The sequence below is a fragment of the Rhineura floridana genome, chromosome 2, assembly GCF_030035675.1.
Source record: "Rhineura floridana isolate rRhiFlo1 chromosome 2, rRhiFlo1.hap2, whole genome shotgun sequence".
NCBI lineage: Eukaryota > Metazoa > Chordata > Lepidosauria > Squamata > Rhineuridae > Rhineura > Rhineura floridana.
This window is the reverse complement of record NC_084481.1, coordinates 91,733,805-91,757,930: the sequence shown is the minus strand read 5'-3', so window position 1 is coordinate 91,757,930 and position 24,126 is coordinate 91,733,805. Positions and strand designations below refer to the sequence as shown.

Sequence of the window (24,126 nt, the reverse complement as noted above, 5' to 3'; positions counted from 1 at the left end):
TTACTCATACAACCTAGGGCCAATCCTACTGTTAGGCAGAGTGAGACTGCTGCCTCAGGCAAAGGATTCTGAGGGAGGGAACAGGCAGCAGCAGCAAGGTGTTGCAAGACAGAACTGTTTGTGCCACATGCGCTGCCAGGGGTGTAGTTGTCTGGGGTCCTTGGGGTTTTTAGACCCCTTACCTTTTGGGAAGCCAGGTCCCAGCAGGGTCCCTATGTCACGAGCATCCGACAAGCCAATCAGCATTAAAGGGGCGAGTATTAGCCACTCAGAAGAATCCCCATGGGAGTCAATTGCAAGGAAAAAGCCAAGCCAAGTTGTGGAGAGTGAGAATTCTGTAATTGCAGAAGAAGAGACAGTGAAACCTGATGATAGCATTCTACCTACATCATCAAGCAGTTTGGTAGCAGCAGGGGATAAACAGGTAGATGCTGAACTCAGCAATTCAAGCAGTACCTTGACAGTGAGAAAGGACAATCAAATTGTGACAGTGATAGAGAAACAGAAAGTAGCATTCAAGCCTGGTCAGATTATTCTATAATTTTAGGAAGTTGTATAATCTTACAAGAGGGTGTGGCTGTGCATATCAGGAAGGGACTCTGCACTTCTGAATTGGCCACTACACTATTATGCCCTGCCCTGATTCTCCTCAGCTATCCTGGTGCGCTTTAGTGCGGAAGTGGCCATAGCGCAGTGGTGGAGCATCTGCTTAGTGTGCAAAAGGTCCCAGGTTCAAGCCCTGGCATCTCCAGGTAGAATCATAGAATAGTATAGTTGGAAGAGGCCTGTAAGGACATTCAGGTAGGACTGGGAGAGACCCCTGTTAGAAATCCCAGAGAGCTGCTGCCAGTCAGTGTAGACAATAATGAGCTAGATGAACCAATGGTCTGATTTAGTATAAGGCACTAAGACAGCTTCCTAGTTTGCTATCCCATTGCCTTTGTTGAATTAAGATTCAACTGGCTGTCTGATCAGCTTCTGTACATGAAATAGGAGGTGTTCACCTCAGGCAGCAAAATGTCTTGAGGTAGCCCTGATTACTAGAGATGCTCCTTTTTATCTGGTACCTGCTCCCGATAAACGACTGAGCCTATTTTGTCTCTAATTTTACATTTGAGGAGATGTTAGAGATCATGTTTAAACTGTTGTTAGTATGTACCCACAGGCACTAGAGTTCTTCAAGCTTGCCCCCCCCCAAATTAAATAGGAGGGAGGGATACGTCTTCTGGTGCATATAAATACATGCACATGGACATAAAATGCAAACTACTTCCATTTCACCATCCCCCAATAACCACAACCCAAAAATTGTTGCTGAATGTGTTTGAGTAGTGGCTATTTTGCAATGATTAGAGTGCAACCACAGTAAAAGAAACTGTTAAACATCCCTTAGGGAATTACCAGTTTACTAACACAATTTGCTTCAGAATTCAGCATTCAGTGCAAGACAGGATGGCCGCTGTGGTGGAATAAATGAAGAGAAGGTGGAGCAGATGGATAAGAGTTTGCAGCAATGCCTAATTGCTGGGGAGCAGGAACTGTGAGGTAGAGGTGGTTAGTGTACAAATAGGTATAGTAAATACCAAGAGTCTAGAATAGAGATAGGTAACCTGCTGTGGCTCTCCAGATGTCGTTGGACTGCATTGAACTCCACAGTGCAGCTGATCCCAGTGGAGTTCGCTTGCAAAGGAACAATGAGAAGCTTATTTTAAGATTCCAGTTCTTCCTTTGTAGCCTGCCCCCACACCTGATGTCATATACAATGGCAGGTCTGGGGCAGGTGGGTGTGGGTTGGGGAAAATAACCTCATGGCCCTAATTAGGCTTGCAGGGTGGAGGTTCCCCACCACTAGAATGCAACTTCTATCATCCCTGAACTTTGGCCATGCTGGCTGAGGGGCTGATGAAAGCTGGAATCCAGCAACACCAGGAGGGCTATAGGTTGCCCATTCTGATTTAGAACATAAGAAAGGCCCTGCTGGATCAGATCAAACACCCATCTAGAATCATAGAATAGTAGAGTTGGAAGGGGCCTGTAATGCCACTGAGTCTAACCCCCTGCTCAATGCAGGAATCCAACTTAAAGCATACCTGACAGATGGCTGTCCAGCTGCCTCTTGAATTCCTCCAGTGTTGGAGAGCCCACCATCTCCCTAGGTAAATGGTTCCACTGTTGTACCACTCTAGCAGTTAGGACTTTTTTCCTGATAGAATCAGTCTAGCATCTTGTTTCCAATAGTGCCCAACCAGATGTTTCTGGGAAGCCCATGAGCAAAGCACAAAGGCGACAGCCCTCCCCTGCTGTTGCCCACCACTCCAGCAACTGGTTCTCAGATATATACTGCCTCAGCACCCAGAGGTTCCATTCAATTACCGCACACACACATACATACACACATTTATGAGGAGGAAGAAGAGGATGGTTAAAAGTGTATAAACAACCCCTGACAAGATCAGGAGTTACTGATTCACTTCTTTACTCATCCCAACACAGGTGATGTGGGGTGGGATAATAGTATTATTTTGTCTGTAGGCTGGGCAAGGATTCATAGTTCCATAGGAAAACACAGCAGTCTCTTATAAATACAGTACAGGGTTGTTGTGGCTGAAAACACAGGCATTCTACTGTAAACAGAGGTTGTTATCTTAGGGATACTCCAGAAATAATTACTTTAAACCTTAGTTGCTATGAACAAGTCGTAAGGAGTTTAGGACTGAAGTTACTGAAGATGGAGAGGGAGGTAGGGAAGGAGGGAGAGACAGGAATGGGGACACCTCCTAGTCAAGATTTTTCTCCCTATAGACATATGATAGCTCAGGGGAGGGGAACATTTGCCCTCCAGATGTTGCTGAACTACAACTCCTATAAACCCTGGCCATTGGCCATTCTTTTTGGGGTTTATGGGAGTTGTAGTTCAGCAACATCCAGAGGGCCAAAGTTTTCCCACCCCTGTGATAGGTGTCTCCATCCACTACACACAAAGGGATCTCTGATGAGCAAAATCAAAGGCCATTACTGCCAAGTAACCCACAGAAGAGGTAAGGTAAAGACTGAACCCTCCTTGCGATCAGATTACAATGGAACTCAGTCCCTAGTGAGGCAAAGGTTAAGTGACCAGCAGTGCCATCAGGGAATGGCATCAGGGCAGATGTGCGGTGTCCCACTCAGTAGGATGAGTGGGGGCAAGGGGAATGAAAGAGATGACAACTGGGCTGGCTTACCACATTTTAAAGTGAGTTAGCATCTAAAGAGCCCTCCTTCACAGACCATGAAGTCCTGAGTAATTACACAACTTTCGCATGGTAAGTGGTGCTTGGATTCTCTTTCCATCTCTAAAAGGGCAATAAGATGTACTGCAGTAAAACAGTAGAATTCCCTGTAGATGCCAGGGCAAGAGGCAGAATGGTCCCAAGGAGTAGGAGAGGCTGTGTATGCATTATACATTTAAAGCACATGACATCCTCCCCAAGAATCCTGGGAAATGTAGTTTGCTAAGAGTCCTGAGAATGGTAAGCTACAGTTCCCAGGATTCTTTGGGGGGAAGCATGTGCTTTAAATGTTCTTCAAATGTATGGTGTATGCAGCCAAAGAGAGAGAGAGAGAAAGGAAGAAATTCTCTCTCGTTATGAAAAAGAGAATTTCTTAAAACACAGAGTCCCAAAACAAATTGAGCTGTCTTGCAGGATTCACTTTAGGATACAAAGTTTGGTCAGCGTGTCTTGCTTCAGGCATCCCAACCAGCAGAAGGGAACCTAACCAGGATTGATCCCCAGTGCTTACATTTAATTCCTCTGCGGTTTGGAAGAGTAATGCAATCTCCTGTCTCAGTCATGCAGGAGGGAACAGCACGCTTCCTTCCTTTTGCATACCCAAGGAAGGAAGGGGAACTGGTCCTTTGTTCCCACATACTGTGTTGGGGGAGGATTCTGAAAGCAGGAGGTTCAGAGTAACTATACATATAGGCATCTTCATTTCATGTACTGCTGCTTACGTATAATACAAAAAAAGCAAGCTTTGCGTCTTGATTTTCTGTGGAGAGATAACAGCTTATCCCAGGGCTAGCCCAATATATTTTGTTGTCAAAGGCAAAGGAGAAGATGGCAACCCCTCCCATTCCATTCACAGAAGCTTTTGAAACTAGCAGTTGGATTTGTTTCAAGACTAGTGATGGGACAACATCCTCCACTGCATCTAAGGGTATTAGGTTGTGTGCATCCTCTAAGCACTCAGACTGGTCCTCCAACACCTCACTGCACTTCCTGCCACTTGAAGTGGCAGCCTTACTCTGCCTAATGGTAGGGCTGGCCTGGACTACTCATATCTTCCACCCTTTTGCTGTTTTGTTTATTTATTTATTTATTTATTAAATTTATTAGTTGCCCATCTGGCTGGTTGTCCAGCCACTCTGGGCGACGTACAAGATAAAAAACAATACATGAAAACGTTAAAATTTAAAACCATAACAGTAAAAACCTAACCCACCCCAAAAGCCTGCCTGAAGAGCCAGGTCTTCAAGGCCCGGCAGAAGCTCATCATAGAAGGGGCATGGCGGAGATCATATGGGAGAGAGTTCCACAGGGTGGGAGCCACTATTGAAAAAGCCCTCTCTCTAGTCCTCACCAGTCTAGCTGTTTTAACTGGTGGGATCGAGAGAAGGTCTTCTGAGGCTGATCTTGTTGAGCGGCATCCCTGATGATGCTGGAGGCGCTCCTTCAGATACACTGGGCTAAAACCGTGTAGGGTTTTAAAGGTCAAAACCAACACCTTGAATTGGGCCCGGTAAACAACCAGTAGCCAGTGCAACTCCTTCAGCACTGGAGTGATGTGATCTTGCCGGCGGCTGCCTTTAATCAGACGAGCCGCTGCATTCTGTACCAGTTGCAGCTTCCGGACCGTTTTCAAGGGTAACCCCACGTAGAGCGCATTACAGTAGTCTAGGCGAGAGGTGACCAGGGCATGTACCACCAGTGGGAGCAGATGGTTGGGAAGGTAGGGGCGCAGCCTCCGTATCAGATGGAGTTGATACAGCGCCACCCGGCTCACAGCCGAGACTTGAGCCTCCATGGACAGCTGGGAGTCAAGAATGACCCCCAGGCTGCGGACCTGGTCTTTCAGGGGCAATCATACCCCATTGAGCACCAGGTCCACATCCCCCAGCCTTCCCTTGTCTCCCACAAACAGTACCTCGGTTTTGTCAGGGTTCAGCTTCAGCTTATTCCTTCCCATCCAGCCACTCACCGACTCCAGGCACTTGGACATGGTTTCTACAGCCAACCTCGGTGAAGATTTAAATGAGAGATAGAGCTGCGTGTCATCCGCATACTGACGACATTGCAGCCCAAATCTCCTGATGATTGCCCCCAGCGGCTTTATATAGATGTTGAACAGCATCGGGGAGAGGATGGAACCCTGTGGCACCCCACAAGTGAGAGGCCAACATCCTATCTGATTAAACATCCTATCTGATTAAAACATTGAAAGCTTATCAGCAGCTTCCAAAAGGATAGTCTGTCATGATTATATATGTTCAAGGGATTCATCTGAGGATTAAAAGTTCAGTGCGGCATCAACAACAAAGAGTCTTGTAGCACCTGAAAGACTAACACATTTATTCTGATATAAGCTTTTGTGGATTAGATATGATGTGTTTGCCCAAGTGAGCTCTAGTCCACAAACATTTAGGGCATAATAAGCTTATTAGCTGCTGCAAGATTTTTATTGTTGTTGTCGCTATTTTAGTTGGGTTTAACTGTCGGATTTCAAGTTACACCAACAAGAAAAAAAGATGGATTTTCTGTAAATGCATTGTAATGTTGCTAGTTAAAAATGACAAGCTAAGCACCAACATTTCAATGTTATATCTATGTCACTGTCAATGCATGGTTGACAATGGCTGCATACACATCATACATTTAAAGCACATTGCTTCCCCCAAAGAATCCTGGGAACTGTAGTTTACCTGTCACAGAGCTACAATCCCTGGTACCCGTAACAAAATACAGTTCCCAGGATTCTCTGGGGAAAATCATGTGCTTTAAATGCATGGTGTGTATGGAGCCAACGAACATCTTGGGGATGGGGATTGGGTGGGAAAATGAAGTGTCATTTGGAGTCATCTTCAGAAGAGAGGATCTCGGGGGCTGCCTAATTTAAGAGCCCCACAGAAACCTGTTATTCAGTTTTCAAGGTGCCTAAGCAGTGAAGCACCCCTACCATCTGTTCCTACCGGAACAGAAACTGCCCCCTGCCTTAACAGCCATAGTTGTGCCCGGTCCTTGGTGGAACTGTGTACCACAGCTCCTGTTGTCTACATTTAAAGCAGGAATTTCTGGTACCAGAGACACAAAGAGATGGGAAGGCACTCGGGGTTTTTTGCTGTTACTTAAAGTTTCATTCTGCTGCTCAGTGATCACTCTGACCATGAATCTCAGTTCCTAAAGAGATCCAGCAAAGTTGCTTTTGGATCCGGGAATCTAGGGTTCAAATCCCATCTCTTCACACCAAGAGAGCTCAGTTCCCTGACTGTAAAATGGGAATAAACAGTGACCCTGCAAGTATGCACATTTATTTGGAAGTAAATGCCACTTAAATCAGACAGGCTTACTTCTGAGTAAACATTGATAAGATCAGGCTGAAATCTGAAATACTGTAAAACACTTTGCAGATTAAGAGCAGTTCGTAGGTTCTCTATACCCATAGCCTCAGTAGTCTCTCATTTCCCCCTTTCTACCTCTTTTCTAAAACATTTCTTGCTTCTTTTCTAAAATTTGAAAACTCTTATCAAGTTCCTTTTCCTTCAGATTTTCCTTCATAAGGAAAATCCAGTCATTCCCATTTCAATTCTCACAGCTCCCGTTTCCTAAATGCATTATGTTTCCCCACTCTACCCCAATTTCTTTCTGCTTTAACTTTTACTTCTGATATTATAGATCTAGCAAGAGCCAGCAGGAATATTTACTGACACTTTAGCAGCAGCCTGCCAAAGAAACTGCAGCTTTAAAAAAACTGGCATTGCTTTACAAAACACTCAGGAATGCTATCATCTGTCTCCCAAAAACATTTGCCCTTTTTGAGGCAGCATTTCAGTGATGGGGACTGAGGCTCATTTCTCAATTTACTAGAACACCAATCAAATGCAGGCATGCCCACCCATCCCCCCCCCCAAAAAATGAACATAGGAACAAACAAAGAAAGGGGGGCAAAGGCTTCTCAGTGGAGTTGCTGTTGCCTTATGCTTTGTGGTTGTCAAGTACAATGATCAGTAATTAATTTAATTGGCTCTGTTCCTTTGTGACTTGTTTCAGTGTTTCATCTGGTTTGATATCCTGGTACCCAGATGTTAGGGATTTTCTTTCAGTCAACAATCCTCCCATACCTGATGCATAACAGCCTTGGCTTTGTTTTGCCTGGTTTTGTCTTCAACAGTCAGGAATCCAATACAAAGTTATTTCCCACTACTATGCTTGAGCATAGATGCACGAGATCCTGCCCTGCATCAAACACTGAACATAGTCCACCACCAAACAAACATGCACACACTTCTCATTGCCATGGGAGCCATTGGTGAGCTACAGTTATACTTATGTTAATGCATGCTAGTGAGCAAACATCTGATCAGTAACTCCCCTCGCCCCTAAGGCTTTCATTTGTGGTTGTTGTTTTTACTGTGCTGTGCCTTAGCAGTGGAACAGGAGAAACAATCATGCCACTGAACACAAATAGAGTTTCTTTCCCTTACCATCAAATAACCACATCCAGAAATAGGCTTAAAGGTATCCAGGATAGAGGGTGTAACTTCAATGCATACTACAACACCAGCAACTCTTATTTTAGAAATTAAACCACACTCTCACCTGGCTGGTCTTCAAGCGCTTGTTCCTCCTTCTCTCTTTCTCTGCCTGTTCCCAGTGAGCGGCACTGCAGCAAAAAGTCCCAGTTTTCCTTAAGGGCACCAAGTCCTTGCAATACAGCTCTCTTACCAGTAGACAGAGGATCCCAGGGTTGAAACAAGGGCACGGTTTCAAAGTATCTGCAGATCTTAGGGAGGCATGGGGATGGCAGCTTCTGCTTCAGGTTCCCTGCCTTACCGTCTCATGCTGTTGGCACTCAGGGCTGCAACTGACGCAGCAGCTGAGCTGCACTGAGAGAAAGGAAAAGTGAGCTCACAGCAGCTCGGCCCTGCCTAGTGCTTGGCCTTCTCGCTTAAAGGCACATAGCAAGAGGCTCCCTTGTCACCCGGCCACCTGGCAAAGCGGATCCTCCTTGGCTCAAAAGCTGGAGGAGATTAAAAAAAAAAAAAGCTGCTCAGACAGAGAGGGGGATATGCATACCTTGCAGCTACTCATGAAGTGGGAGGGAAATCCTGCTTCCCTTTGGTCCGTTCCTGACATCCAAGCAGAATGATGCCCAGTCGCTCTTCCTCCCCGCATCTGCTGACTCTTGGGGCACCTCCAGACTGTCAGTACTTTGCAGGAAGTATTCAAGCGCATACTGAGAAATGTAGGATTGCACAGTCAGCCCTGTCATTATGAGGCGGGGGAAAGGAGGAGCAGAGCTTGGAAAAGGTACTTTTTTGAACTACAACTCCCATTAGCCCCAGACAGCATGGCCACTGGATTGGTCTGATGGGAGTTGTAGTTCAAAAAAGTAACTTTTCCAAGCTCTGGGGTCAGCCTTTTTTTAATCCCTCCCATTGTCATCCTGCCATTTCTGTAGATGGGGAACCTCACCTGGCTTCCACCGGCAGTTAGGATTGCTCCCTAATAGGGTCTTTTGAGGACAATAATATATTTCTAACTTTGTTTAAACCAGGGGTGGGGGAACCTTACCTGCCTGAGGGCCATCTTCCCTTCTGAGCAATCTCCAGGGGGCCACATTCCAATGTTAGGTGGGACCAGCCAGAAGCAAAAGTAGATGAAGCAATTAATGCAAATCTTACCTTTGTACAGTAGTCTAGTTTCTACACATACCCCTCTTTTCCCTCCCATACAGGCAAGCAAGAGGCATAATCAGTGTTCAAGGACATATTTCAGCCAGGCAAAAAATTCAAGGGGGGTATGAGTAGGGCTGTTTAGGGGTGTGGCCTGGGGAGTGTAGGTAGAGTTCTGAAGGCCACATTTGATCCTCAGGCTTGAGGTTCCCCATCCTTGGCTTGCTTGCTTTATTTATTTATTTGATTGATTTATATCCCACCCTTCCTCCCAGTAGGAGCCCAGGGCGGCAAACAAAAGCACTAAAAACACTTTAAAACATCATAAAAACAGACTTTAAAATATATTAAAACAAAACATCCTTAAAAACATATTAAAACAAAACATGTTTTAAAACATTTTTTTTAAAGCTTTAAAAACTTTAAAAAAATATTATGAAGCCATAATGCCTATAACTAAAAGAAGCACTGGAGTTATCATTTATCTGCTTCACATACTCCAACAGCTATGTCTTTGAGATTTTTGTTTATAACAGTAAGCAATCAGTCTTTCCTACTGAAGATCTTGTTGGGCTGTTGACCCATAGGCATTACTGTCTCTAGTTGTTTTCCATAAAGCCTGCAAGTTTGGAGAAGTAACTGTTATCTCCTGGCCTGAGAGAGAGCAGACATCCAAGGCCAGCGGTTGTCATGGTAACGTGAGATAGCAACTGGGAAAGTTCTAACAGAGTCTGTAAGTTGTGTCTTCTGTATTTTGCCTCTGAACTGAGAGGTTGTCTTCTGTGTTTACCTTTGGAGAGAGATGTACCAGAAGGGGGGGTGACTGAAGAAACTCTACATGTATTTACTCTTAAGCCTGTTGGCCCTAACGTCTTAATAAAGACTCTTAACCTGATCTAATGCATCTGAGAAGTTTCTTGCTCAACTTAACTCCAAAGTAACGTATGCTGTGTCACGCAAGAACCGCCACCATCAACAGGGTTATGGGCCCAGATCCACAGCGCGTTACACAAGAGTAAGTTGCTGGTCTGAACGGCAGACGGAGTTCCAGAGAGGGCAGCGTGATTGATTGTGCCAGACAGAGGTGAGCAGGATGGCTGTAAACATGTCTGGAGGCTTGCCGATGGAATGACTTAATGAAAAGAATTATGGCAGTTGGAAGCCAAGGATGCGTGCTAGTAAAGGAGGATTTATGGGAAGCTATTGATGGAACACCCCCTGCACCCCTTACAGCAGCTTGGACTAGGAACGATGAGAGGGCTCAAGCTTTTATTATTCTGGCTCTATCAGACTCTCAACTTCTACACGTGAGAGATGTTACAAACGCCAGACAGATGTGGGACCGGTTGGAAGGCATTCATGTGCAACAGACCGCGGGATCTAAGTTGTGTTTGGCAAGGAAGCTGTACCAGATGCGCTTCACGGGTGAGTGCGAAATGAGTGAGCATCTCACGGAATTCAGGCGCCTATTTGCTGAGTTGCAGGATCGAGGCATGGAACACTCTGTCCTTCAGAAGACCTATTTGATCCTGGCTTCACTCAATGGGTCTTGGAATAATTTTGTTATGGGAATCGAAGCCATGCCTGATGGAGGCCTGAACATTGAATTTATTGAAGAAAAGCTGACCCAGGAATGGCAGCGGAGGAAAGAGGCGAAAAGTGCCGTGCCAAAGGAGGCAGCCGGAAGCAAGCAGGAACAGCAGCGGTTAAAGGCTTGTTATGGTTGCAGAGCTCGTGGGCATCTTCAGAGAGACTGTGCAGTCAAGCGAAACTCCAGGGACGGAGGCTGGAAACAGGGAAGTGTGAACTTTGTTTGTAAACAGAAATCTCAAGATTTAGGACCTGTTAACTGGATTCTTGACAGCGGTGCGAGCCATATATTAATCACAGACAGGAGTTTGTTTTACACTTCAGAAGATGTGCAGGACTTTGTTTTACTTGAGGATGGATCGCGTAAGAACGTGGAAGCTCGAGGACTGGTGAGATTTGATAAACTTGGAATACTGTCAGATTGTTTGTTTGTACCAGAATTGGCTCATAACGTGTTGTCAGTCAGAAAACTGATGAGTTGTCAATTTTCAGTCTTGTTTGACAGAGGGAAACGTTTTGTGCAAAGAAGAGGCAAAGTTGTCTGTCAGGGTTTCATGACACAAGGGCAATTTAAAATGACCATGGGTGTAAAGTGTGCTGATGCCTTAAGTTTAATGAGGCGGAAAGAGAATGACGGTCAGAGCTGTAAGAAGACAGCTGTTAAAAGCTCACAGCCACAGTATTCATGTAATGCAGTCAGGCTGATGCCTGAAAGAGTGCATCGCAGCCAAGTTTACAAGCCACAGGGTAAGAGACGTGGCAAACATGCACCTAGAGCACAAGAGAATGCATATTTCAGAGTTTGGTGTCCAGAAACACAGCAATTAATCCTGAGCAGAAGCATTAAAGTTGCAGAGAAGCCTTGGGATCAAAGGCAAACAGTCATTCTCACAGGGTCAAGTGACACACAAGCACAAACACAAGCGCAAACATTTAAACCAGATCTTGACATAAAAGTGGAAGGCACACAAATTCCACTTAGAGATGCTTTAAATGAACTCATTTGTGGGAAACGAAGATCGAAGAAACGTAAGGTTGAGGAAATGGAGGATCCTGGGCACGCTGTGCCAAGCACAAGCACAAATGGGGGGGCAGAGAGAGCAGAAGCCCTAGTGCCTTTAAGACGTTCTACAAGATCAAACATAGGGAAACCGCCTGAAAGATTTACTGTGGGGGTAATTACCAGCCCAGGTATGCATAAACAAGTTGAAATGGATCCTGAGACACTGTATTTGACTTGTGTTCAGCCGAAATTTGATTGAATAAAGTTCTAGCTAAATGTACAGAGATGTTCTGAAATGTACTGCAATGTACTGAGATGTAATTTGGATCTGTATGATGCAATGTATTGAAATGTATTACCTTTGTATTGTAGAAATGTATTGCTGAAATGGAAAAGTTATAGATGCAATGGAAAGTTTTGCAGTCTTGATGGAAAAAGGGGAATATGTTGGGCTGTTGACCCATAGGCATTACTGTCTCTAGTTGTTTTCCATAAAGCCTGCAAGTTTGGAGAAGTAACTGTTATCTCCTGGCCTGAGAGAGAGCAGACATCCAAGGCCAGCGGTTGTCATGGTAACGTGAGATAGCAACTGGGAAAGTTCTAACAGAGTCTGTAAGTTGTGTCTTCTGTATTTTGCCTCTGAACTGAGAGGTTGTCTTCTGTGTTTACCTTTGGAGAGAGATGTACCAGAAGGGGGGGTGACTGAAGAAACTCTACATGTATTTACTCTTAAGCCTGTTGGCCCTAATGTCTTAATAAAGACTCTTAACCTGATCTAATGCATCTGAGAGGTTTCTTGCTCAACTTAACTCCAAAGTAACGTATGCTGTGTCATGCAAGAACCGCCACCATCAACAACCAAATTAATGCGGATGTTCCTTGATGAAACCCACATCAAAGGCCCCCAGTGCCAAGATTGATGCTCACCTCCAATTATTTTCTTCATGAATAGTTAAGTCTTGAGTATCCCTATTCATGTGCTCAATATGCAGAATCAAGGTATCTTCTGTGGTTTTCATCATTACTGCTATCTACTTGTTTAGTTCAATCTTGCTCCTGTTGGAAAGTAGGTTTTGCAGTCATCTAATACTGAGAGTGTGAAGAGCGGTCAAAAGCTGCATGGTTTTTGCAAGGTCACAGGCCCAGGTTCCCCTTAATTAAAAAAAAAAGTTTAAAGAGGTGGCTGTCTTCCTTTTCTCAAATGTCAAATTTATCCTGTGTGACCCTGGCTACACAGGGCAATTAGGTGAAAAGGAACTGGTTTGATCTATGACCAGGTTGGAAGCAGTTTGTTGAGGTTCCCTGAAGTCTCTAACAGTGTTAGCTCAAGGCGGGAAGAGCCAATGTAGTGCTCTCCAGATGTCACTGAACTCCACTAGCCCCAGCCAGCATGGCCAATGGTCAGGGATGGTGGGTGATGTAGCCCACAAACATCTGGAGGGCACCTTGTTGGCTACTACTGGCTTAGGAAAATGTAAGAGTGCATAAAGATGCAATGATGCAGTGGTAGTAAATGTTGAGGTGCAGGGGCTCGTCATGATGATCCTCATAGCCCCTTCTATAACTATACAACAGGAGCAGAGAATGTCAGGTTCTCCAGATACTGCTGGACTACTCGTCCCATCATCCCTGCCCATTGGCCATGCTGGCTGGGACCAATGGGAGTTTGAGTCCAGCAACATCGGAGGGCCACAGGTTCCGCTTCCCCATAATAATAGACCTGTTATCTGGCTGAGCAGCTTTTTTTTGGTCTCCTCCAGCTCAGGGCAAGGTACATTTTATTCCCACAGTTACCTCATACAGAGTAGGAGTAGACATGCTTGCAGGATCTGTCTTTTGTGTTTTTACTAGAATACCCAAACTGGTGGGTCTGAGCCTGGGGCAAAATAGTGGTTCTGACTCTGAGAGGGGGGGGCAATATTGCCCTCGTCCGCCATTGCTGGGCCGGCCTCCTCTCTCTGTTCCTTCTAGAGGGGTTTTTCTTGCTTTGTGTATGTCTCTGCCAGTTTGGAGATGGGCGTTTGCCTCCCATCTTTCCTCCTGGGCCCTTTTTAGAAGGCCAAGAAGATAGAGTGAATTTTTGCTTTGTGATTTGTTAATGTATTTTATTGGATGTTGTAACTGCTGCTTTTTGTAAACTGTATTGTTTTTATTGATGTATTTTTATATTTGTGTTTATTTTTTTTGTAAGCCACCTTGAGGGCCTTTTGGCCAAAAGATGGGGTAGAAATAACAACAACAACATAGAATGAAGGAGGAGGGGGCACATGTTCAGTCCACAAATTTGTTCCCAGAAACAGCCCTAAGCTCATAGTCCTGTTACAATACTCCTAGTTCCCCACTACCACAGCTTTTAAAAAAATATCAGCAGCCTAATTCAGAAAGGGGGAGCGCCTTTCTCCATGTTGCTACCGTTAAACCATTTGGAGTCAGAAATCCTTGCTGATCTGCTGCAGATCACTCAAAGATCTACCAGCAGATCCCAATCTATCTATTGCCCACTTCTGATACAGAGTTAGTTTGAAAAATAGTGACTTGCCCAAGGCTATAGCTTAGAGGTGGGAGTATTAGGGACAGAGAGGCAACCACACCACTAGCCAATCAGGTCTAGACATTGAAGCAAATATGAATTGGGAATAGATGTAGAAGTTGCAAAAGTCAATGTGGCTCAGGCAGTATTGACTGCAATGCTCTTTAACTGGGGAACAACATGTACCAGAATTTCAAGTATATTTGTTGTACTATGATAGCCACCTCTCCTATCTCAATACGTGGATCTTTTAGTTCTTCTGTGGGCATGTCAATTGATCCAGTGAAAAGTCTTCTTCCTCAGAAGGGTGAGCACAATATTTTCCTGAGAGCATTCTTGTGCTTTTCTACTACATCCATCAGATAAGCAGGAACCTTGGCAGGTAAAATACCTTGTTTTGCTACAGACAGAACTCTCTGCCTTATGATCTCCGCCATGCCCCCTCCCTGACAGGCTTTCGCCGAGAACTGAAAACATGGTTTTCTAGGCAGGCATTCGAGACCTCTGTCTAATTTAGTTTAAATTTTTGTATGATGGGGGTAGGTTTGCATTGAGTATACTTATTGTTGTTTTGTATTATATGTTATATTTTACTCTATGTTATATTTTAGTCTATGTACGCCGCCTAGAGTGGCCGTTAATTCGGCCAGATAGGCGGCCTAGAAATAAAATTTTATTATTATTATTATAGCTGACTCAGGTTTACCCCAAGTCCAACACAACTCTGACCACTATGCTCTGTGGTAGTTGCAGTGGTAGACCCCCTGCCCCAAATGTAAAGGTAGTCATGTTGGCCCATAGGAAACTATATTAGGGCAATACATTTGTCAGGCAATCAAAACAGTTTTTCTGTTTTCCGGAAACAAAAACTGGCTGTTTCCCAAGTCTGCCTGCATCCTTAGGCAAGCCGCACAAGTTCCTTGATAGGTAGAAAACATTAAAAAAGAAACTAGGTAGTCTTTATGGTGGCAAAGGTGGAAATTAATTTTATATGTTTTGCCAAATAAAAAAAGGCAGCAAGAGCCTAACTGGGTAACTTTACCTAATATTTGGAGGGTATGAATTTAGCCATTCAGGAATGGGCTCCTAGAGAAGGATGATCTGACACCCACTGAAGATGGGTCTACATTTTATGAGGGAACAGAGTGTTTCCAGAAATGAGGAGTCAGCCATTGTTGTGCTTCTTGTTCCCACTAGATCATTCTGGAACCCGATACCTCCATAGCACCTAAAGGGCCTCACTTGAGTGTCTGATACCTTCTTCCAAATTCTGTCTTATGACTCTCACCAGATGCAAACTTATGGCATTGCCAGCCACCAATATTTTCTCTTCCCTCCTCTCAATTCCTTCTTAGCCTGATGAAGAATTCAAGGAAACGCAAAACCTTGTGCACTAAGAGTTGTATCCAGGACTGCTGTTCCGCTTGCGCAACAGCATGTCACCTTCCTCTTTTCCTCCTCCAGCCACCCATGAACCGTCACAATTTGGACACATGCAGGAAGGGAAGAGGAAGGGCAGCCCTATTTGCAATATTTTGATTTGCCTAATAAAAATATTGCCCTAATATGGTTTAAAAAACTGCCTGGGTTTCCTTTTCCCCCTCTTTAAAAACACATTCATTCATAGGCAGATTGTAATTCAAATGTAATAATTATGACTTTTGTATTTAATTGCTTATTAGTTTCTTTCTCTCTCCCCCCCCCATTTCTCTTTTAAAGCAAGCCTCATATAACAGCTGCTGTCTGGAGAATCGTATCCAACTTCTACAGCCACAAAAAGCCATGTGATGCATTTTCATGTCTAATGTATTAGACATAATGCTGAACCTAATGCAGCTCAAATGTCTCTGAGTGACCTCTGAGCTAATAATCATATGCTCAGACCTAGTATCCTTAATCTCCTTTATTCAGTTTGTGACAGTCGCAACACCTTTGAGGCAAAATTGCTTTACTAGTCCATTGCTTGATAAATAATTTTATAAGATGACTTACGGTGCACATACCTCTGATGACTAAGAAGAGAGAGCTGTTTCCACATCCAAAGGATCTCTTGCAATCTGGAATCTGATAGCCTATTAACATATTTCCTTATTCAAATACTGGTTTTAAGGAAATTTCACTGAATGTTGTTGCTTTTTATTGTTTTTGTGTAAACCGCTTTTATTAGGCAGCATAAGATTTTAAAATAAATAAATATTAATACACCATACATTGTACTAATCAAGTTGGGGAAGGGATGTGCTTTATTTTATTTATTATTTTATTTACACCCCACCCTTCCTTCCAGCAGGAGCCCAGGGCGGCAAACAGAAACACTTTGCAATGTAAATGATTTTATCAGAGACAGGAGACAAGCTACCATACTGTTGCCAGTTTAGATTCAGATCTGGTTGTGATAGAGTACACTGGGGTAGGGAACATGTAGCATTCCAGATGTTACTGATCTGTAACTCCCATCTTCTCTGATCCATTGGCCATGCTGGCTAGGATTGATGGGAGTTGGAGTCCAATAACATTTGGAGGGCCACACATTTTCTGGGCTGCTTTTTGGAGGAAGGGTGGGATGTTATTAATAACAAAGATAACAACTTCTCCCTATACCTTCCCTATGGATACCAGGACCACTGTAGTGCTGACTATAAAGTGGTGAAATTATTGGGTTAAGATATAAGAAATCTTTGTGAATTTTAGAAGTCGTTACTCAGATGATTAATTAGCACTATTAGGAAACATGTTTCTCTCAACATTTGAACTGTGGTTTTTATTTAAAGAGGATTTGCCAACATGGGAAGTAAACCTTTCTTGGTCAAGTGTACAAGCTAATTATGTGCTACTCACCATTTTCCAAGCTGCTGTTTCCTGTAATGCTCACGTATGTAGTTTTATTATGTAACTTGAAAGATGACTTGTGTACAGTCCAGTATATAAGCTGCTATCAGAAATGTGGGGAAAATGCACATTGTTTTTCTCTGCAATGTAAACCTCTGAATAAAAGTGACCCAGTTTTATCTGTGCTATTTAAAGTCTGCCTTTGATAAGGAAAAAGCCCTGTGCTGTGAGCCAATGGCAATTTAGGACTTTAAAAAGCATCTTTTGCACCAACATGTATGGACAGCTACCACAAATCCAACACCATGGGTATATCTTCTACATTGTCATTGCACCTGAGGCAGTTCAGTTGTTGAGCTACAGATCAAGTAATAATAATATGAGGATGACTCACACAATGATTTAAGCTTTAATGGATAAGCAAATATCCCCTTTTTGGGCAAGGTGCTCAAGGAGGTGGTGGCGGTCCAGCTTCAAGCATGCTTGAGGGAAGTGATTACTTGGATCCATTCCAGGCTGGCTGCAGACCTGGCCATGGCACTGAAACTGTCTTGGTCACTGTGGTTGATGACATTTGTCAGGAGAGAGATAGGGGGAGTGCAATCTTGCTCGTTCTGCTTGATCTCTCAGCAGCTTTTGATAACTGCTGACAACATCATCCTTCTGGGGCATCTCAGGGAGGTGAGGGTTGGGGGCACTGTGCTTCAGTTGTTCCACTCATACCTCCAGAACCATTTCCAAAAAGTAGCTATGGGAGGCTATGGTTCCTCACCCTGGGAGCTGTCCTGTGCTGTTCTGCAGGGTTCCGTCTTGTCCCCCATGCTATTTAACATCTATATGAAGCTGCTAGGAGCTGTCATCAAGAGATCTGGAGTGGGTGTCATCAATATGCAGATGACACCCAGCTCTATCATTCTGTTCCATCTGAATTGGGAGAGACAGCTGAGGTGCTGGACCAGTGCTTGGAGGCGGTGATGGGCTGGATGTGGACCAATAAATTGAGTTTGAATCCTGAAAAGACAGAAGCATTGTGTGTCAGAGTTCTCATGTCCAGGAGGTAGGGAGACAGGCTATCCTAGACAGGGTTGCACTCACTTGGAAGAAGCAGGTTCACAGCATGGGAGTACTCCTGGATCCAACATTGTCGCTGGTGGATTAGATGGCCTCAGTGGCTAAGAGTGCCTTTTTCCAGCTCTGGCTGGTTTGCCAGCTTTAGACAGAGATGACTTGGGCACAGTACTCCATGCTCTGGTAACTTCCAGATTGGATTGTTGCAATGTATGCTCCATGTGGGGCTGCCGTTGAAGATACCTATGAAACTTCAACTGGTCCAAAATGCAGCAGACAGATTATTGGCTGGCGTTCCTTTTAGATCTCATATAACCCATTTTAAAATAGCTGCATTGTTTCCCAGTTCATTTCCAGGCCCAATTAAAGGTGCTCACTGTAATGTACCTCCCCCTGGCAACACCTGTCAGGCTCCTACCCGTGGCTACCAGCAGTCAGAACGTTAGTTTTAATTTTTTCTTTAGTTCATCCTAGCACAGATCTCACAAGATCCCACTGCTAGGCAAGCACCACCAGTCACTCCCTGTAAACAATACTGCTAGAGACTTCGCCTTAGTCTCCCTATGACTTGTTACTTTGTGTCTGGGTGCCCTTGCTGTCCACAACGCCCTTGTATCTTTGTCTATAAAGCATACAATCCTGGGTTGCTCTGGATATTTGACAATGTTACAATATCTCACACTGCCACCATTTATTTGATACTGTTTCCCTCCAGCCTTGGTAATTACCCTGCCCTCCCTTCTGGTCTGTGTATCCCCAGCCAAGGATCAGACTTTTGGTAAACCAATAAAAGTATTTATTTGATAACACCAGGAAATAAAAAGATTACTTTAGGAATGTTCAACAAGTGTATGGTTTCATATAGTGCCACTCTTTATGATTCCAGTCATATATATTCTGCCTAAATACCAGCCAAATATAATCCAACCCACAACCAACTCCAATACACACTCCACAACCAACCACCACCAACTCCCCCACAAAACAGAACCCTGAACCAACCGTCATCCTCTCATTTATACCTTCAGCCACTCAAACACTCAGCCAATCATCATACATCATTCTCCAGCATTCTAACCCATGTACTCCCCCCTCTAACTCAATCCACTTACCATATATACCTTAATAAACCTGCACTTACCATATTTACAGTCATAAAAATACAGGGGCATCACACTCACACTAGTATTTAAAGCCCTAAATGACTTAGGTCCCAAATATATGAGAGACTTCCCTATGGACCCTCTCAGGTGTTCAGATCAGCAGAGAGGGCCTTTTTGATAGTTCAACCGCCCTCTGAAGCCTAAGGGTGGTGGTGGTGGCGGCAGCCTAAGTGAGGGCATTGTCTGTGGAGACTCCTAAGTTGCGGAACTCCCTCCTCACTGAGTTGCTTCTGGCAACCTTGCTGTACAGTTTTAGGTGAATGCTGAAAATGCATTTATTCATTCTGGCCTTTGACACCTGAGACATGTATTTATAGGAGATTTTAGGTTGCTTTTAATTTCATATTTTATAATTGTTGTAACCTGCTCTGGGACCTTTGGGTAAAGGACAAATAACAAATGATGATGATAATTCCATGGTGTTCCTGGTGTGGAAGGCTATTGCAGAACAGAGTAGTAGTAGTCTGGAGTAAAACTGCAGGCTTGGGAGGAGATGGGTGACAGCTACGATGATTCTGAATAGCTTGACACACTGTTTATCATACATATCACACTGCTGGTCTGAAATTTGTGTGTCAGGATGACTAGTTTGTTGTTGGTGCTTTGATAAGCAAGCAGGAAGTAGAAACTCAGAGGACCTTTCCTACAGGAGCTTCATGCCAAGACCCACTACGGATATGCAATTCCCAAGGGGCATGGAAACACCCTGTGCTGCCTATGGCAGCTGCTTTCAGACCAACCAGATTACTGCTTGACTAAATACTATCCATTAATTATAAAGGGAGAGACTGTAACTCGAGGCAGGGGGGAAGCTTAGTGTCAGGGAACAGGGACATAACACAGCTAGCAACAAGAAGTCCAATTGCACACTTAGGATCTCCACTTCTCTTTCTGACAAGAGCTTAATTTAATTCAAGACTCACCTCTAGAACCATTTTCTTTAAACCTAACGGTCTTTCCTAGAAATAATTGGAGCTCCTCTGAGCATGCACCAAGTACATTCCATAATAGAAAGGGTGGTTTTCATGTAGGCTCAAGGCAGATCTCATCTCATTTTAGAAATAAAGCACTGATCACACGACTGACCGTTAATGGATAAAAATGTTATTCTACCTTTTCAACTAATGAGGAGCCACCCAAAAGCATTTCTGGGGCTAAGGTAGGCAACTCCTTAGGATCCTTTAATTGGAGACATCACAAAATGAAGCTGGGTATTTGTATATGTAAAATATTACATCATCACCAAGATATAGCCTTTCCCCCAAAGTGTCTCTTCCCCTGCTGCTTTTTTGATGCTAGTGGGTAAGCTGTTGGTCTTGACATCCCTGTGTTCAAATCAAACAATGGACTGTCACTTGGGTAATTTATTAAAAGAACAAGAACAGAATACTATCTTTGGGTGTGCAAGGATAAGCGAAATAAAGGTTGTTATGAACTTTGCACATTAGAGGAATCCTTACTACTAAAAAAAAAAGCACTGTGGAACAAACACATAAGGGTTGCCAGAAGAGATCACCTGTGTATCCATAGGAAAGAGCCAAGTAATTATTGGGCAGAATCCAGCATTATGTGAGTGGAAGCCCATTCTGCTTGCGCATGAGCAAGTTTGAATATAGCCCAATGACTTTAAAAAGAAAAAACTGATTAGCAAATGTTTGAGAAATAAGTCTCTGCAGAATTGTGACAGAGCACATGTCCTGAGCACACACATCTGGTTTACTTCATATAGTTAAGGGCACAATCCAGAACCATTAACATCAATAGGCAACTTTTCCTATGGCTTCTAGACAGATGGGATTGTCCCTTTACTTTGGAAGTCTCAATGCGTGGATGAGACGATGGTGTCGGGTGGAAGGGTTTGGATTTGTTAGGCACTGGGGAACATTTTGGGACAAGCCGGGCCTGTACAAAAGGGACGGGCTGCACTTGAACCAGAATGGAACCAGACTGCTGGCACTTACATTTAAAAAGGTGGCAGAGCAGCTTTTAAATTGCCTGAGGGGGGAAACCCGACAGGAGCTGAGGAACGTCCGGTTCGGAATAAACCACCCCCCTGGGATAAAAACCAAAGAAATGATGAAATTTTAAAAGGGGTAGGCCTAGAAGTAGGCATTGTAAGAGCAGGGGCACAGGATATAAATTCAGAAGAGCAAAATTACCACAGGCCAAACCACAAGTGCCAAAGACACTTGAAGAGAGACACTGCTTACAAGTGCCTGTACGCTAATGCTAGGAGCCTCCGAACCAAGATGGGAGAACTGGAGTGCTTGGTCTTGGAGGAGAGCATTGATATAGTGAGCATAACGGAGACCTGGTGGAATGGAGAAAACCAGTGGGATACGGTTATCCCTGGATATAAACTATATCGGAAGGACAGGGAAGGACATATTGGTGGCGGAGTCGCTCTATACGTGAAAGAAGGCATTGAATCCAGCAAGCTCGAAACCCCAAAAGAGGCAGACTCCTCCACAGAATCATTGTGGGTGGTGATACCGTACCCCAGGAGGGACTTAATATTGGGAACGATCTATCGTCCCCCTGATCAAAATGCTCAGGGAGACCTTGAGATGAGATATGAAATTGAGGAAGCATCCAAACTAGGAAATGTGGTAGGAATGGTTGACTTCAGCTACCCGGACATAGACTGGCTGCATATGTGTTCCAGTCATGACAAAGAAGCAAAGTTTCTAGATATTCTAAATGACTATTCCCTAGACCAGTTGGTCATGGAACCGACCAGAGGGACGGCAACCCTGGACTTAATCCTCAGTGGGGACCGGGACCTGGTGCGAGATGTAAGTGTTGTTGAACCGATTGGGAGCAGTAACCACAGTGCTATTAAATTAAACATACATGTAAATGGCCAATTGCCAAGAAAATCCAACACGGTCACATTTGACTTCAAAAGAGGAAACTTCACAAAAATGAGGGGATTAGTAAAAAGAAAGCTGAAAAACGAAGTCCAGAGGGTCACATCACTCGAAAATGCTTGGAAGTTGTTTAAAAACACTATATTAGAAGCTCAACTGGAGTGCATACCGCAGATCAGAAAAGGTACCGCCAGGGCCAAGAAGATGCCAGCATGGTTAATGAGCAAAGTCAAGGAAGCTCTTAGAGGCAAAAAGTCTTCCTTCAGAAAATGTAAGTCTTGTCCGAATGAAGAAAATAAAAAAGAACACAAACTCTGGCAAAAGAAATGCAAGAAGACAATAAGGGATGCTAAAAAAGAATTTGAGGAGCACATTGCTAAGAACATAAAAACCAACAACAAAAAATTCTATAAATACATTCAAAGCAGGAGACCATCTAGGGAGGTGATTGGACCCTTGGATGATAAGGGAGTCAAAGGTGTACTAAAGAATGATAAGGAGATTGCAGAGAAGCTAAATAGGGCAGATCCCTGAACCTGAACTAACATTTGCAGGAAGGGATTCTGAGGAACTAAGACAAATAGTGGTAATGAGAGAGGAAGTTCTAGGCTTAATGGACAATATAAAAACTGACAAATCACCGGGCCTGGATGGCATCCACCCGAGAGTTCTCAAAGAACTCAAATGTGAAATTGCTGATCTGCTAACTAAAGTATGTAACTTGTCCCTCGGGTCCTCCTCCGTGCCTGAGGACTGGAAAGTGGCAAATGTAACGCCAATCTTCAAAAAGGGATCCAGAGGGGATCCCGGAAATTACAGGCCAGTTAGCTTAACTTCTGTCCCTGGAAAACTGGTAGAAAGTATTATTAAAGCTAGATTAACTAAGCACATAGAGGAACAAGCCTTGCTGAAGCAGAGCCAGCATGGCTTCTGCAAGGGAAAGTCCTGTCTCAGTAACCTATTATAATTCTTTGAGAGTGTCAACAAGCATATAGATAGAGGTGATCCAGTGGACATAGTGTACTTAGACTTTCAAAAAGTGTTTGACAAGGTACCTCACCAAAGACTTCTGAGGAAGCTTAGCAGTCATGGAATAAGAGGAGAGGTCCTCTTGTGGATAAGAAATTGGTTAAGAAGCAGAAAGCAGAGAGTAGGAATAAACGGGCAGTTTTCCCAATGGAGGGCTGTAGAAAGTGGAGTCCCTCAAGGATCGTGTGGTGGTCGCCCAACTCCAGAGATTCCTGGATGATACGGATTATCTAGATCCATTTCAATCTGGTTTCAGACCTGGCTATGGGACAGAGACGGCTTTGGTCACCTTGGTGGATGACCTACGCAGAGAACTGGACGGGGAGAGTGTCTCTCTGCTGGTTCTACTGGACCTCTCAGTGGCTTTCGATACCATCGATCATGGTATCCTTCTGGGTCGTCTTGCCGAGATGGGACTTGGGGGCACTGTTTTACAGTGGCTCCAATCCTTCCTGGAGGATCGAACCCAGAAGGTGGTACTGGGGGACTCCTGCTCGACCCCTTGGCCATTGACCTATGGGGTCCCTCAGGGTTCTGTTTTGTCCCCCATGTTATTTAACATCTACATGAAACTGCTGGGAGAGGTTGTCCGGGGTTTTGGTGTTCGGTGCCATCAGTATGCTGATGACACTCAACTCTATTTCTCTTTTCCACCTGAAGCCAAGGAAACTGTACAGACCATAAACCAGTGTCTGGCATCAGTGATGGACTGGATGAGGGTAAACAAGTTGAGATTAAATCCTGACAAAACAGAGGTACTCCTGGTCAGTCGGAGGGCAGATCAGGGAATAGGGGTTCAACCGGTACTGGATAGGGTCGCACTCCCCCTGAATTCTCAGGTTCGCAGTTTGGGTGTACTCCTGGACTCAGCTTTGAATTTGTTTTTTTTTACAATTATTTTTATTCAAATTTTCATAAAACAAACAAAACAAAATCATAAAACATTCAAAGACAAAAAACAAAACAAAACAAAAATGATTAAACAAAAAAAATAAAATGTTGACTTCCCATTTGTCGCAGATCAAATCAGTTATAGGTCTACAATATATAACAATCCTGTTTCTTAAATTATATTATAAAATCACTTTTCTCCAGTAGTTATCTTAATTAATCAT

At 44.0% G+C, this 24,126-nt stretch overlaps 1 protein-coding gene across 5 annotated transcripts in view; it reads right to left on the bottom strand.

The window, feature by feature from the left end:
* Positions 1-8,096, bottom strand: part of PLCD4 (phospholipase C delta 4) — a 47,462-nt gene extending 39,366 nt beyond the window's left edge. For all 5 annotated transcript variants that reach the window (XR_009760552.1, XM_061609294.1, XM_061609297.1 and 2 more), the window contains exon 1: positions 7,854-8,096. The gene's annotated coding sequence lies outside the window, so the exon portion shown is untranslated. The remainder of the gene's footprint in view (positions 1-7,853) is intronic.
* Between the last annotated feature and the right edge of the window lie 16,030 nt (positions 8,097-24,126).